The sequence below is a fragment of the Lygodium microphyllum genome, chromosome 22 (assembly GCF_053477565.2).
Source record: "Lygodium microphyllum isolate KBCC chromosome 22, Lygodium_microphyllum_v1.1.10, whole genome shotgun sequence".
In the NCBI taxonomy this organism is placed as follows: domain Eukaryota; kingdom Viridiplantae; phylum Streptophyta; class Polypodiopsida; order Schizaeales; family Lygodiaceae; genus Lygodium; species Lygodium microphyllum.
In genome coordinates, this window is record NC_141156.1 from 100,402,191 (window position 1) to 100,414,134 (window position 11,944).

Consider the following 11,944-nt stretch of genomic DNA (forward strand, 5'->3'; position numbering starts at 1 on the left):
ACCCAAAGGTGAGGAAAGGAAAGATGTTTTGCTAGATGCAAGTGCTCTTGTCTCTCATTTGTAGCACTATGGCCAACATGGTTGTCAGTGAATGGGAAGAAGTATCCCTCCTATGTCTTTGAGGCAAATATGCTTGATCTCAAGTCATCCAACCCAAAGGTGAGGAAAGGGAAGATGTATGGGGTGTGTGTGTGTGTGTGTGTGTGTGTGTGTGTGTGTGTGTGTGTGTGTGTGTGTGTGTGTGTGCGCCCAAACTCTTCACATCCTCTCAATTATCTCTTCCTCTTCTTCTTCTTCTCCATCCCCACAATTTATAAAAGTGGAGAATTATTTATGACCATATGTATGTATGTATGTATGTATGTATGTATGTATAGAGAGAGAGAGAATTCATCATATGTGCATCCTAGCTCTCTTGCGGCCATGAGATAGAATCTCCCCCAATGCAATCGAGTCCATCCATCGCGGATTGATCAATACATGTATCCTAGTTGAGGCTACAAAATCTCCATTTGGCTAGTTGTCATGGAGGCCACAAAAAACATTTGTTGCAGCAGATGCCACATGCATTTGTAAGTGCTCAAAGAGCTAGCCCCTTAGATGCACACACCACTTCTTATCCACAAATTGTCACCTCTATTGTTCTCTATCCTCTCATGCAAAGTTGCTATCTAAACTACACAATGTGTGTGTTTGTGTAGAGAGAGAAAGAGAGACAGATAGAACTATTTATAGTATAGACTTCACCCATTCAAATTTTATTTCTAAATTTTCAATTTTATTTTTAAAATTTTACTTATCTACATTCACTATAATATGGCCTCTTAAAATATATATCGTTTCTACACTCGCATCGCTAGGTCCAAAGAGAAAATGAGTCACTCACTTAAATAAGCACGTGGATTTTCTCCTTTTTAATATACTAGTATAAGTAGGGCTTGAGCTAGAATACTAACTTTGAGGCCCTAATACCTAGGGCAAAAGACAATCATGTTTGATCTAAACTTGGATGCATATTATGGAACTATAGAACCAAATGCAGGCAGTGTGTCTACCTTAGGTTTATCTTGAAGGGCAAAAAATCATTCTAATCTAGCAAAGGAGACAATGCACATTGTCAAAGCTAAATTAGTCTAGCAAGGGCGCTAGGACACAATAGGTCAATGCCTACTCTTACATTGTAATACATTTTTTCTATGAATTGATTATGACACATTGCACATGGTTTTGTAAGTCTTTTTGTATTAGCTACATAGATCCACATTAGTTGATCAATGAAGTAGCAATGATGAACTAAATTTTAAATAAAATAAACTTCAAACATTTACACACTGATATCAAAGCATGCACACTCTCAAATCACCATTAAAACTCTCAAACATATTTGAAACTCTCCAAAAGCAATAATCAATTACTTAAGTTAAAGGAAACAATGTATGGCAATAAGTTGGCAAAGATTATGATTGATAATTTAAGGAGCATATGACTATCTTTTTATAATGTTGTGTAATCCATTGTTATGTTAAGGTAATATTTACAACATTGCTATAAGGAGGAAGTCAACTTCAAAATCATCTTCCTTACTATTATAAATGAGCAAGACTTCTTTCTCAAAACACCTTAGTGTTGCTAGACTTTCATCTAAAACATGACCAAAGACATTGTTTATCGTCTATTAGACTATAGGTGCTTCTATCGTGACAAAAAACATTAGTGTTCTTGGCTAATCAAATAGACATGTGCATAGCACCTCTTAAAGCCTAGACCTTCCAAGATTCCTCATTCATGTCCACTCTATCCCCAAGAAATGCTTGCTTCCAGTTGATTTTGTGATGAAACCCAATCTTTTTCATGCATTTTTGTACTTTATTCCAACTCCATTGTAGCCCCAAAATAGGTGTTGAGTCTCTTCTTATCTTTTATAGAATAGACATGAAGGGAAACTCCATTCTTCTTAATCTTGTCCTTAATAGGCAACTTCTTTGCTACAATTCTCCACAACATTAGATTAATGATGGGATTGGTCACCAAATGTTATTTCGCCTTCTCTTCCATGTGTGTGGTACTAGTCTAGGCTCTTCCCTCTTCTAGTTCAATGTCATATTCACAATCCATGACCCATCATACTAATCAAACATCTCGTTGACTTTCCTCATGAGGTCATCCACCACTTCAAAAGGGTCTCTAGGTCAATCATTATTGTTGTAGGCCATCACTCCTTAAGCTTGGAAAACTGCAACAACTAGCCTACTCCTTCAACATTCAACCTAAATCTCTCCTTTCACACCTCAATTTGATAGAGTACTAGCTTTCGTGGGTTGCAAATGTCCCTCCACCTAATCACCCCTTTCACATTGACTACCTTGGATAGACCCAAATTGAAGCAAAAGGCCTAGTCAATTCCTTCTCTTTGCCACCATATATATTGATTTAACAATCCATCCCTCCTTCCCAAATTGTCATCTTACCATTGCAACTGAGATGCAACTTCCTTCCAAACCTTGAAAATTTTTAATGCAACATCAAACTGCTTCAATCTAATCTCGATATCCTTGCAAAGCACAACATCCCAATCATTCCGATTTTCTTTAACCACCTTCACCTCATCTATCCATTCCTAAATATTATAGCCCATGATTGGTCAAAATGAAGCCTCTTTGAGCAACTCAAATATCAAAATTCTCCTTAAGGGATTCTAGTCCTACTCTTGCCTTTTCTCTAGGCTTTGTCAATTGACCTTGGGAAATAGTTGCCCATCCTCTTGTCCCTTTAAGGGACCAACAATACCTACATAAAGCACTCTCCATTTTATCCCATGATAATTTGGAGAAGAGAATAACAATAACATTAAATGCAATTACCAATGTAAATGTGGTCTTCAAAACTATTAGTTTTCTAGTGAGACCAAGCATCCCTTTAATTCTTTTAGCAATAGTATCCTCCATGTGTTGTAGGAGCCAATCAAACATTTGAGCAATTGTGATGTCTAAGCCAATAGGTCCACCCAAATGTCTCCAAACCTCTTCCTTTACTATAATTTTGAATCCACACTATGACATTAGTGCCATATCATCATTCGAATCCAAAGTTAGAGCTTCTATTTTCTCCTTGCTAATGATAAGCCAAATAAAATAGCAAATTCTTCATGCACCTTCATCAAATCTATTATGGAGTCATTGACTATGTTAGAGTTGTCATATGCAAACATTTGACTTGTAAAGATGCTTCTATTAGGAAGTGGCAACCCTTTGATTACTCCAGCTTATGCTTTGTAATCTATGTGATCCAATAAGGATTGGGTGACCAAGGTAAAGAGGAGTGGAGATGTTATAACTGCCATTCATGTTCTATTCAAGTCTAAAGCCTCAAAAAGCCCCAATGATGAAAAAAGTGAAAGAAAATATAAGTGTGGAAATAATTTTCAATGGAACTTGTAATTTTTAACAATTAAATTGATGCAGTTACAAGAGTTAGGCTCACTCTTATGCAATTTGTAAAAGTATTTTTGAGTTGGAACAATGACTCACAACAGTTGGAAGGTTATAGAAATGACACCTCCATTCATCCAAAATTGAAAGACAAAGTCTTTGACAAATTGAGTGATGTGGGTCCTCCATCCATCTTATCTATAACAAACAAATGCATGGAACAAACCATCAACTTCACTTGCTATAGCTAAGTGATGTTGGATTGCATATAGGTTCCTTTTGTGGATTCCCATAAGCTTGATAGCTTGCAATATGCCGATGTTCCCAGTGCTTTGCCCCCTAGATTCTCATTCATCAACATCACTAGTGTTGATTTCTTCACAAAAAACTCATTTGAAGATATTGGGATCTTCACATCATTCGAAGTGTTGCTGATGTTTCTCAACACAAATGCTTCCATCTCTTTTAACTAACTCAGATATGGAACCAAGGATGTTCAAAAACTTAATCGAAGATTTCCTTCCTAGCATATGTATCCATTCAAGCGGTTAATTTCTTGAAGTGCTCTACCATAGATTGACTTATCTTGTGTTTCTTTCATTCATTTAGCATCCCACTATTGCATTCCATTCCAAAGTTGAATGTTGTTACTTGTTGCTTTTGCTTTTAAGAAGCCTAATATTCCCTCTCTATTTTTCTGCATTGAAGTTTAGCCTTTCTATTTATTAGTGATGGAAAATCATGGAGGATTCCATTATTGCAAGGGATTTTCAACAAGACCAGCAGTAGACACTCCCTTTTCATTGAACATGAAACTTCTTGAAATGATTTGCAACAATACTAGCTATTCATATAGGAGGCAGTTATACCCCAAGGAGGATATAGAGGAGTAGCCAAGAGCGTGCATCTAAGTCCACATTAGAGAGAAAGAATGTGTGTGTGTGTGTGTGTGTGTGTGTGTGTGTGTGTGTGTGTGTGTGTGTGCATGAGACTTGTGGTGCTTCCATAGGTTTCTCACATGTCAAGCTTCCACGAGAGAGAGAGAGAGAGAGAGAGAGAGAGAGAGAGAGAGAGAGAGAGAGAGAGAGAGAGAGAGAGAGATCCTAGATAGAATGCTTTCATAGATAGAGGACAAGAGCACTTCAAAATCTATAAAAGCTTGTGAACACACACATACGCACAGAGTATAGGATAACTCTTAGAGAGAGCCTATGACATAGAGAGAGAGAGAGAGAGAGAGAGAGAGAGAGAGAGAGAGAGAGAGAGAGAGAGAGAATGTTGTACCTCTTTGTGTGTGGTTTCAAGCCATCAAACTACAAGGTTGTGAGATTGCAATTGCAAACTCTTTTTCCATCTCATTAGATGGATTAGGCCTAGATTTTTTTTAAATTGGATTTAATGAGATTCTCTTTGAGATCATAAGTACTTTCAAACACCTATTTTTTAGTGCCAAAACCAATGTCCCAAACATTACTTTCTAGGCCACCTATACATGCTTTCACCTAAGACTCCTCTCCTCTTTAGAGGAGGCACCTCAAAAGCCCCCAAATTTAGATAAATTCAAGCCCAATGAATGATATTTGCTTACATGTTGAATGTCATCTACATGTGGATATTCAAAGGCCTAGCATGGAAGATTGAGCTCTTATCAGAATTATTCAAAGTTGCCACCTGTATGGTATTATTCATGATAATAGATGCAATGATGAACCTAGCTCTTATAATGGATTACACTTTAGTTCACAAACAAGGATGTATCCTAATCAACATCCATATCTAGATAAGACATATGATTGTGTTAGTTGATCCTTTATTTGAAGGTGTTGGATTCCCTTAGTTTTGCTTCTTTTTTTTTTCCTTTGTAACTTAAAGTGCATGCACATTCATTAATGCCTTGACGAGCATCTCTCAATGACTACTATTTATGTGAGTTTCACTACAAGGATACAAGAGTATAGCGGTGGCCATTTACGACACAAATTACCGGCATCGCTAAATAGCGACGGTACTCAGGTGAAAAAAAGGGCGCCGAAACCTGAGCGCGGCATTTTGCATGAACAAACGAAAGAGAGGTAACTTGAGGAAATGAAATAATAAAGGAACTCACTCAGATAAAAGAGCGTGAAGGAACCCACCAATAAGAGATGATCCCAAGACATAGACGAGCAACTGGAGCCCAGCATAGGACTATGTGAATAGCAACCGAGACGTGGATCTACTCGACCTCCTTAACCTTATCGGCAGCTTGGTGGAGCAAGAGAACACATTCATGTCAGAAGAAAGCTCAAACCGCAGGGAGAATGAGAAATTTGACTTATGAGTTTTCCCCAAAGCGATCCAGTATTTGTGAGTAGCTACGATTCTCACGCTCAATGTGAGCACCGCAGTAGAGTGATGGAACCTAAAACGGACCGGCATTGGCTCATGCACTAGCCGGACCTCTATCATGCGCTCAACAACCCCATGGCCTCGCGGCTAGGAGCGTGGATGACACATACATCAACTTCCTAAACATCTTGCATTTGTATCACGTCTCATAGTCCAACTCTAACCCAATTAACACTCCTCACAGGGAGTCCCAGCACATTGCCAAATAGCACGAAGTACAAACATAGGAGGTCCTCCCACGGCTGACTGCCGCTACCTCACTGCGACTCTCCTACACCTTGGGGATTGGCCCCTCGATGCGTCGCTAAACATATACAACACATACGAACACAAACTTCTCTCTTTTATGATTCGCGTATTTCGAGGAGATATACCATGCTTCCTCACTTTACTTTCCCCCTTAGACCCAACGCCTAGCCTACAGCTTGGGCAACCTTACTCACTCAACGCTGGTCATGTTCCTCTAGAAAGCAATTGCCATGCATCCAGGAGGTATTGTCTGATACCTTTTATCATTTCTTTATGATTTATGCAAATTGTGAATGTCTATTGCTCAAACAATTAAGAAAATCAGCATTGGTGCACATGTGGAAAACATTTCTTTCAATGATTTCGACTATCGCTCGTATGCGGCGTTGCATGAACCTAGCACCGAGAAACCCTCGTGCTACTAGGTTCTTAATTTTTAATTATCGACCAACCTAAATGGTATGTATAAAAACCAGCAAGCTTTTCATCATTTCATTCAGTATTTAAACACCTTTTATACACTCTACCCCCTCACCCGTTTAGGTTGTGCATGGGGTGCATAGGTTTAGGGTTCATTTTCCACATTTTTATTGTATGAAAAGCAATAAAAACTCACCAAAACATAAAGGTAGGGCTGAACTGAGGCTAAACCTCATACTTCAGACCCCCTATACATCCACAAACATGGTTCTTATTTTTCCTTAATTTTCGACACTCAAAATCCATTTTTTCCTTTTTTTTTTCTATTTTCCATATTTTTCTTGTATTTTTTGCAATATTAAATAACTAAAAATTCAAAATGAGTTGTGGGCTATGGCCCTTAGGTTCATTTGCAGCAAAAACACAAATTTAGTTGGTGTGTCTTATTGTATTTTCTATTTATATATCCAAAACACCCAATTTTCCCATATTTCGCGTGTTTTACGGGTTTTACACCATTAATTTCAGTCACAACACTTATGATTTTCTAGTTTTCTGAGCATAAACTGATCAAACTCATAGCAAGCAACATCATAATGCATAATCATCCCATGGGAACAAATACTCATGAAGAAAATTGTATAAAACATCAATTTTCTTTGTAAAAATGAGATTACCATTCTTTGCGGGTTGCGGGTTTTTATTTGTCATATCTCGGGACTGATTTCCAGCCACCATTAATGCTCATGACAGTCCACAATCAGCAATCTTCCTTCCTCTTGAACCACGGGGCAATCCGGTCTTCATTGGACAAGCATCCGCCATCCATTCTTCTTCTTCTTCTTCTTCTTCACCACATGAATCTGCTCTTAGAAGAGAGAGAGGGAGGAGAGAGAAAGACTGAAATCAGAGATCTTCATAGAGACCACCATTGGAGGAGCGAAGGATGGCGATATAGTCAGCAGACAGAGGGGATTCACTGCCCAAGATTCATTGGGTGGGTTGCATTCAACCCCATGATCATGATGAGAGAGGAGGAGGCGCATTTTTCGGCGCATGTAGGCGCCTTCTCTCTCCACGTTTTTTTTCCTCTCTTGCATGAAAAATTTCATGCTACACTAAAAGTTGCATGTCCCCCCCCCCTCCCCCAAAGGTCATGCCCACTTGGCCTCCCAAGTGTCCACCTCTTCAAATCTTGCCCATTTCTTGGCTCCTTCCCCGTCCAGACTCCGAATTGAACTCTGAAAAATCTTGGGCATTCGGCTTGACATCCCACATTGGCCGGTAACTCTTGTCAACCCGCATGACAGTCTGAAAATTTATGAAAAATCAACAAGTGTCACTCGGGTGCCTTTAAAGCACTTTGACGCTTAAAATCGTCCTAGGTTGAGCCGCCGCCTTCGACGTTGAATATTTTTCCCTTGATATTCGTAATTTTTAGCTATTTTTAAGCAGTTCTTGGCACCAAAATTCCGCTCTCATTGGCGACCACGGGATAGGGCGACTCAGCCCGTCGAATCCCACACCAGATCTGCACAAAACAACCAAAGGAAGCATCAAGCTGATACAAAATAGATACATACTAAACACAGCACAACACTCTCCCTACCCCCTGACAAAACCAAGGGATGACGTCCACAAGGAGTAGGCCTAGCATAATCTGATATTGATCTTCTAGTATCAACACCTCTCTTATAAGACATTTAGTTTGTCTACCAAAAAGACAATGCTCTCACAAAAACCAAGATAATTTTTTTAAAACATGGAAGATAATCTAGATTATACAAATATTTTATTCTAGTAAACATATGCCCCACACAACAATGCCATAAAGAAACTCATTTGGCTATTCATAATGATAGCTATAACATGGTCTTTAATCATAAAGACATGCAGAGGGTATGAAGTACCAAATTTATGTCCTTTGGCAATAACAAGATTTTACACATGATCTCTAGAGACCACCCTTCTATAATCAAATCATCAAGTTATCCTACTAATTAGACCCTTGGTTAGGTTTGGAATATTCCATATATTTAGCAAGGCAAAATAAGATCTATTAGATTGTAGTGACAAATGTGTACATCCCTATACTAGTAGGAATGCCACATGCATAGTTGTTAAGGTAGGAATGACAGATGCATAGTTATTACCAAGGTTGATGTCATAAGAATTGAGCCACTCTCTATGATGAGTTACATGGAATGATGCTCTTAAGTCCAATATCTAATTCTATGACATGGAATGCCATCTATTGCAACCAAGAATGCATCACCAAAAGATAAAATGTATAAGACTTCTCCATCATCATTGTTACATGCAAGAGCTTCTTCTATCTTTTGCCTTCGATTTCTATTCCTTTTTTCCATCATTTTCACTATTCAATGTTTACTTTTGCTTATTATTTCACTTGTAGCAATCCTTCTTTATGTGTCCCTTTTTATTAAAAAAGAAGCATTCCACATCCTTCATGCTATGAGACTTACTTCTTAACTTACTTCTCTCATGAGAGTTTCTTGTGGCATTTGATCTTCTTCTCATAGTGAGTGCAATAGAGTTCTTTGAAAATAAATTGTACTTTCTATTTACCTCATCATTGAGCAAACTACTCTTAACATTAGTACTTTGTGGACCAACATATTACATATTTTATCTTTCTAATCAAGCTTTTCAATATTAAACAATGCATTTTCTAAAGCGAAAGAAGAAGCCATACTCAGTGCATTGTGAGCTATAAAACAAGAAACCAAGATATTGTCAACTGCATAAGACCAAGAAGTCCAACAAACTGCAAAACCAAGTGGTTGGCATAGTGGGCTGAGTAATAGCAAAAGCAATACCAAAAATAGCTTGAGCACTTCTCACTACATAAAACTTTTTAAACAAAAGTTTCTTGAATTTTTTGATTGTTTATCTCAAGAAAAATAATATGAAATACATGTGTCTTCTCTTTGCATTATGATTCTAGCTTGTTTAATCTTAATTTAAAGGTTACTAGAGAAGGTTCTTTTTGATAAAATTAATGTCATATCGCTTCTAGAACATGAAAAAATGTGGGAAAATGGCATGAGTACCCTGAATCACCAAAATGTATTCAAATAGGTTATTTGCATCAATAATAGCCTCCCTTGGAGTAGTTTAGTGCAATATACATCCCATAGACATTATGATCATTTCTCTTTCTTGTCCTCTAATAGCAAACACAAGTAGACCCCTTGGTTCAAAATGATAAGTGTGCCTCCTACTTAAGGAGCCCTTGTGCTTGCATACATCAAATACATAAAAAAAGACCTCTTCTTGAGCATTCCAAAATAATTTTTTTTTGACTTGAAATCCAACAATGAAATCTAGCCATGAATGGCTATCTAAATGCATCCAAATCAGGTTAATAGTGTTTTAGATAAAGTAGAAAAAATCTCATTTCCAAGATAACCAATTTTTCTATAGCTAGGACATTCTTGGTAAGAATACTCTAATAGTTTATTTGTATTTTAGCCTTTGCAACCCATTTTTGTGTTGGTCACATTTTTGCTGCACTATGGAAACCTTTTATCATTTGTCATTCTAAATACGTGACGTAAGCTTGGCCATGGGTTATTGGGTGAGGTTGAAGAATTCAAAAATTTTAGGATTATTGATTGAATTTTAGCAAACTTTAGTTTAGATTTTTTTCTCCAAACTCTAGTCAAGGTAAGGTATTGAGAGTTTTATGGTTAATTAGTAGTTGATGACCCCTTTAAATAGCCAAAACTTTGTAAAACTTTAGCTTGGCCGTGTTCTCAAGCACCTTGTCTTTTTAGGTTTAAGAATCTTTGAGAATTTTAAGATCATGCATTGAATTTTAGTAAGATATATTTTAAATTTTATTTTTCCATTCTCATCAAATATTGATAGTTTTATGGTTAAGGAGTGAGCTTATGGAACCCAAACCTTTTTTTTTCAAAAAACATGGGATAAAACAGTTAAACCTCTTCATATAAGCATTTGCACATAAAAGAAAAATGTCAACTGCCACATTTAAAAACATGTGGCAATACAAAGTCATTTATAGCTTACCTATCTTTTGTCAAGATTGCTATAAGATGCACCTCAATATTGGCCATGTGCTCAAGCACCTTGACAATGTGTCTTTAGGTTTAAGATTCTTTGAGATCCTTAAGATCATACATTGAAATTTTGTAAGCTATAGTTTAAATTTTGTTCTTCCAACCTTGTCATTGATCGTTTTATGGTTAAGTAGTGAGCTTATGAGACACAAACCTTTTTTTTCCCAAAAAATAATAGTAAAAAAAGCTGAACATATTCATATAATAATTTATACATAAAATGCACGCATTAAATTCCATGTTAAAATAAACATGAGGTAATAAAAAACAATTTATAACTTAAGTATCTTTCCTCAAGATTTCTATAAGATGCACCTCAATGTTGTCTCTTCTCAACACTATAGGATGCATATGCTCAATGTTGTCTCAACACTATAGGATGCACCTCAATGTTGTCTCTTCTCAACACTATAGGATGCATATGCTCAATGTTGATATAGGATGCATCTCAATGTTGTCTTTCCTCAATACTATAGGATGCACTTTAAGATCAAGAATGTATTAAATACGTTGACATCTAAAAATGGAGAATGTGCTTTTGGCTCATGATACTAATAAAGAGTTAAGGACCATTAATCTATCAACAACTTTAATGCAAGGACTCAATTCAAGTCATGAACTAAAGTGTATTATGACTATCACTTTGATGTTAAAGTAGTTGGATGCTACAACTTAGTTCAAATTAACCTATTTAAAATCTTTTAGGATTCACTTCAATATCATTTTGTTATCATATTTCACTTCGACATTGTCATAAAAGTTATTCAAACCTTGTACGTAGATTTCTATCAAATCACATTCTTAGAAATTGGTGTACTTTGACCTAATTCATGTCAAGTCCCCTTAGAATAGGATACACTTTGAAACTTTGATATCATTTTGTAATCATTTTTCACTTTAACATTGAGATGAAAATTACTTTAACATTGTACTTAGATTTCTGTCAACTTAGAATAGGGTACTTTGACCTACTTCATGAAATTGATGTACTTTGACCTACTTCATGTCTAGTCCCCTTAGAATAAGGTACATGAAGATTACTTTAACATTGTTCATACTTAGAAATCGGTGTACTTTGTCCTAATTCATGTCAAATCCCCTTAGAATAGGGTACATTTTGACATCTTTATAATTGAAGTGAATATACAATATGGATAAAAAATAAAATTTAAAATGCTTCCACAATGAAAACTTGCCAAGTCCCCTTAGAATAGAGTACACTTTGACATCTTGATTCACATTCAAGTTTCATTACGGATAATCAAATCTTATTAATGATTTAAAATTGATAAAGTATTTTTTGTAATATGATATATTTATTAATCATAAGAGATCCATAGGGATCTAGGTGTT